Genomic DNA, 6,138 nt, shown 5'->3' on the forward strand with positions numbered 1-6,138 from the left:
AAAAATGGTTTCTACATGTCGACCCTATCATCCAATGTTTGAATATAAGGAATAATCACCAGAAGGATTCCAGACCAAAAATACTCTGCTTATCTTGAAATACCGGTGATAGATTACTGGATTACTTCCTCTTCCATATATAAAAATCCATGACTGCGGAATATGATTCCCAAGGAGAGTTGCCATCAATGACAACCCTAATCCATTATCCATGCACTAAAATCCACTGGATGAGTGTCAATTGCCAACAATCTCCCCCTTTGGCATTGATGGCAACACTCATGGAAAAAGACTAAGTGTTGAAACCTATACACTGGACCAAAAATACTAAGGCTCCCCCTTAGACCAAAAAATTAAAAACTTGTATCATTCTATACGTTTTTTGCTCCACTCTCCCCCTTTCATAGCAATGCCAAAGTTGGGTGCTACACCAAAACTTATATACAAGGGTATATACCAGATACTCTATACATACTTGAAGATATCTGCAAAAATGGTCTTGAAAAATCCTAAGTGGGTATCCCACCCATTCTTCAAGTTATCCAAATTTGTAATGATTGCACTGAAAACATAGGCATAAATCTCTACATCCTTCAATTTAGACGGAATAGATTGTGCCATTTTCTTCAAGCAATCAACTTTATTTCTCAACATGGTGCCCATCCGGGGAGCAACAAAGTTACAGAGCTCACAGACCTACCTCAGAATTCTCTCTTTTTCTGAATTTAAGCTCGATATTTGACCTATTAGAGCCATCATATTACCTTCAACATTGCTGGCAAGGGCAACATTTGAATCAAATGACATATATACTATCAATTTTTCCCAAGAAAACACTTATCTACTTATCTATATCTGAGGTGAATTTGGACAGTGAAAGGCATGACTTGTATATCTTTCCTCCTTCACTCAGAGCCTCATAGATAGTTTGCAGTCCTTTGTTCAACCTAGCTTTGTCATATTCAATCATTTTCTGAAAGGTCTACATTCTCACCTCCTTGAATCTATCCAATACCTTCTTGGTGGTTTCCTTCTCCAGTGATTCAAAATTGGTACTGATATTCTTAATCAACTGTAAGAGCTTACTCGAGGAATTAGAATCTAGATCTAGTTGCACGTCCGATACCAACTTTTGCAAAACACTCATAGACATCTTGATCAACTTCTTATGCTCAGTCTCAGATTTCACTAAGTCGTGACTAGCTTGAGCTTGGACTAATGCAGCTACCATTAGCCTTTTTTCTAGGGACATCTGCCCAATATCAAAAGATTTATCAAAATTAATGGAGATTTGCGGGAGTATTATTTTTCCTTTATCCTTCAGAGTGTCAATTGCCATGCTTATTGGGACATTGTCAGTTTTTTGCTCTCCCTCCTCCTATACCTTATCCTTATCTGCCTCTTCTCTTCTTGCAACCTTTCCTTCTTTATCCTTTTCCTTTTCTTTAGCCTATGCATTGGTGTCACCACTTGGTGTAGTAACATCTTTAGGTATCTCTTGGGCCACTTCACCTTTCATATCCACTATGTCTTGATTTTCAATTGGAGGATTTTCACTATCTGTAGCATCAAGGGTTGAATGGGTCTAGTCTATCGAAGGAGAGGTTTCATCCTTATGGGATTCATAATCATTCATTGGCACCTGATTGTTTTTTAAGAACCTTTTCCATATATCTTCAATTTCTTTCCTTACTTCTTCAACCCTTCTAACCATGAGCCTATTGACTTTGTTTTTGCTTCCAAATTCCTTCTGGTTGGCTAGCTCCATGATATTATCAACTTCTTCTTGATATTTGCAATCACTGATATTTATCAATTCACGCTCTTTCATTTCCTTATCTAGTCTGCTTGCATTTAGCCTTATAGCATCAAGAATATTATACAAATCTTTTGGAATACTACGTTCTAGTTAATTTAATGATTTTTTGAAGTTATGCAGATGCAATACAACAGCTTCCTCAACTTCCCTTTGCTCATTTTTATCAAAATTATCATAGTATGCACTAATGTTCTTAAGATTATCATCCTTAACTATTTCATTAGTCAACTATTTTGCAGTTAATGGAGGAATAAAGGTATATTTACCTTTCACCTTGTCGGATTCAAGGTCCTTATCAAACTTTGTTCTTAGCCTTCTTCCTCTTTTAGGCCTACTGGTTAGAGAGGGTTTAGATTGTATTTTCTTGCTTGACTGAGCACCACAGGACTGTGGTTTCCTAATCACTTGGGAAAATTATCCTTTCTTCTTTGCTTTCTCTACTTCCTCATCTCACTTAGTCTCAGAAGCAACAAGAGATACAACTACATACTTTCTCTTTGGCTTCTTCTTCTTCTTCAACACTCCTTTTTCGGATGAGCTTTGAGTTGTAGATGACTTCATTGAAGTAGAAGAAGACATAGTCTCCTTAGGCTTTGAATGGGAGGGAACCAGTTAAATCTTAGGCTTCTTAGATTCTACCTCTTCTTTCTCCCTATCCTTCTTAATGGCTTCTTTGGTAAAGCCCATCTTCTCAGCCACTGCCTTTGCCATTTTTGTCACTTTTCTCTTCCTTTCCACCTGACTGAGCTTCTTGTGTAACTCCATATCTTTTTCCTTGAATGTCCCAAATTTCTCTTCAAAAGGGTCAACCGCTTTGCTCAAAAGATGTTGAGCGTAGGCTTCAAGAGTTTGAGCATCTACCTCATAACCCATCGACATTATCCACACTATTCTATGCTCTACCACCTCCATATGACATTGGTCCTTATATACCATGAAATAGATAGAGTTTTCATATTTGTCTACTATCTCCTTAAGGATCCTTACTTTATTATTAATTCTACCATGGAAAATTTTGAAGAATATCCATAGGGCAGCTATCTGATTCTCTCTATTTCCCAATCTCTGTAGACCTTGTTTGATCTGAGAGGCCATCGATAAGTTATAAGCCCATTGGAATCTGCTTGTGCTAGGGATCTCATTCATGAAGTATAGGGCTAGACAAGCAATTAGTGAACCAAATTTGAAAACATTCTTCTTGTTAGTTTTGATTTTCTTCAAGTTTCTCTGGAGCTCTTCAATAAAAATTACGCACAAATCATACTGCATATCCTCTTTTACCATCTAATAGGTGCATAAATTGTAGTATGGGAGACAAAATTCAATCTGCTAGATTGGTAAACTTTATAGCCAATCATCATGGATGCAAATCTCACATCATGCTCTAGGATATTATCAATGGTCATAGATCCAGTGTCAAATTGAGCATCAGTTATCTTTTTAATGGTAGGGTTCATTACCTTCCTCAGATTAAGTTTTCCACCAGTTTCATTCAGGCATGTGACTGCATGGATTACCTACTTGGTTATTCTGTATGGTTTGTCCAGCCAGATAAACTTGTTATGCACACAACTTAGAATGTACCTTACCCATTCATCCTCATTGAATGTCGGGAAGTGAACAAACCGTGTAAAACCCCTCCTCTATAATTATGCATATTTTGGCTTGGGATTTCCAGCTTTATCCATTATCCTCTCAATATACAGGGTTAAGATGTCTTTATTTCCGGTTTCTTCAATTGAACAATGAATGTATGCCATCACATCATCAACATGCAAAACTTTGTATGGAACGTACAAAAAAGAACCATTGGGTTCAAATGCTTTGGTAAATACCTTTTTCTTTTGTCGGATGCACAAGAACTCCTTGTCGAATAAATTCAATCCTTCTAATCGCCTTGGAAATTGGTTCACCTCACTCTATAGTCTCAACTCTTCATTTGCAATCTGAGAAATGATTCATATTTTTCCCTTTTTAACTTTGAAAACCCTAACTTTAAGTTGAAATAAATGCCACTGTAAAGTTCATCTGGATGTCCTGTTCAACATACTCCAATCAATCGGATGTCAATATTGGTATGAAGAATTTTGGATAATCATCTCCAAGCATCTACAATCAACCTTGATTGATCACATATCTCTCCAGGGGGTTCTGCAAGATTGTGTATGAAGATGCCACCCCCTAAGGCCGAAAGCCTTAGTTATTAGATGAAGATCCTGCATCGGATTCAGATGCAAATCCATTGTCTTCCTTGGATTCATCTTTTCTAACCCACATCTTCTCATGTTTGTTATTTATCTCTTTTACATTTTCTTTCTATTTCTCATCAGATTTCCCTTTGTTTGTTGGATCATTGTTCTCGCTTCTACAATACTTTGCAATGTGACTGGTTTTGTTGCATGCACGATAAACAACATTTCTTTGCATAGGTTTTAAATTCATTTGATTTGGTCTCATTCTGCATTGGTTAGAGATATGTCCAAACATCCCACAAGCATAACATCTATTATTTTGAAAGTTGTTCATGACTTCTTTGTACAAGTTTGACTTGTGACCAAAATTATTGCATATATAACACCGAATAGTAAATGTAGGGCCATTGTTCATATTATTCATTTCATTATTCATCCTACTTCTATATTTATTCGCCATATGACCAAATTTATTGAAAATAAAACATCTACCATTGAATTTATGGGTGTTACCAGAGGATTCTTTCTCTTCTTATGATTAGGCTTTGCATTCCTCTAACCAGATCCAGAGGATTCTCCTTTCTCAAATCCAAGTCCTCGCATGTCCTTTCCATATCTCATCAAGGCTTGCTAAGATATCTTTGAATTTGTCTTTGTACTCATTTTCAGTAGCAAGTTCATGTCTTAGGACATCAATATGTCTTTAAAGTTCTTGACCAATATTCCTTGATTGTGTCAACTCAAGCTTCGACTGATCATTCTCATAGGCAAGCCTAAAGTATTCATCCGATCCATCCTTCAATGAATGTTAAGTCAAACTTTCTTCATTCTTCTTCCGGTCTTCAATCTCCTTAGTCAACTTCATCACAATGGATTGCATCTCATTCTTTAATACAACATTCTCTCTAGCAAGCTTATCACATTCATCAACTTTGTCCTCATTTTCCATGCTTTGATCTTCTTTCTCCTTCATCTTGCCCATCAACTCTTTTCTCTTGTCTCTTGAAGTGTTTACTTGATCCTTTAAGTCATTAATGAAGTCTTCATCTGCATTCAAGTTTCTCTTTAAGGAACTTATTTCATTTCTTGTTGCACCAAGATCCTCAAGTGCCACACAAAGCTATCTTTTCAAACCGGAATCCATTGATTCAATCTCCCAGACCTTCCTCAAGCAGTTAGGCTTCCTCAGAGGAACTAGGGTCTGATACTGATTGTTGGAATCAAGGAACATTGAGAGGGGGGGTGAATCAGTGTTCTAATAATAAATAAACTTTTAGACTTATTCTTATACCATCGAAAGAAAATACAGGAAAGTAAAATGCAGAAGAACAAGATAATAAACCACAAAACCATAACACCAAAATTTTTAAGTGGAAACCCAGAAAGGGAAAAACCACGGTGGGATTGGAACCTACAATATTTATATATTGTGATCAGGAGTACATAAATATTACATGAAGGGAATGTACATGCATTCAAGAACATTGCCTAGAACCAAAGGTCAATATGGAAGTCTCACCAACTTACAATGATATCTACAATTATTGAACTCCAAAATAACATCAAAAAATGCCTAGATGAGTTTAGATTAAGTCCATATAGACTGATTGTAACACCTCTACAAATCTATTGTGTTCTGCTTCTTAGTTAGCTACTGGATCAAGAATGCGCACGTGAAACTGCACCAAAAGGGTTTCTCGATCACAACCTGCTTATATCATCACCAAAAAGATCTTCTACATCAGTTATATATATCTGCAACCACAAAATAAACATTCATTAAGTCAACCAAGCACAATATGCAATGTAACGTGTAACCGAGTGTTGGCTCAAACCAGATCAACAAAACATATACAAATCAACCAAATAATTACAAAATGATTTCTACATGTTAGCCCTATCATCCTTTGTTCGAATCTAACCACCACAATCACCAGAGAGATTTTGGACCAAAAATGCTCTACTTATCCTGAAATACCAGAGATAGATTACCTGATTACTTCCTCTTCCAGATATCAAAATCCATGACTACCGAATATGATTTCCAAGGAGATTTGCCATCAATGACAACCCTAATCCATTATCCATGAATTAAAATCCACCAGATGAGTGTCAATTGCCAACATT

This window comes from Cryptomeria japonica, chromosome 3 (assembly GCF_030272615.1).
Source record: "Cryptomeria japonica chromosome 3, Sugi_1.0, whole genome shotgun sequence".
NCBI classification, from domain to species: Eukaryota; Viridiplantae; Streptophyta; class Pinopsida; order Cupressales; family Cupressaceae; genus Cryptomeria; species Cryptomeria japonica.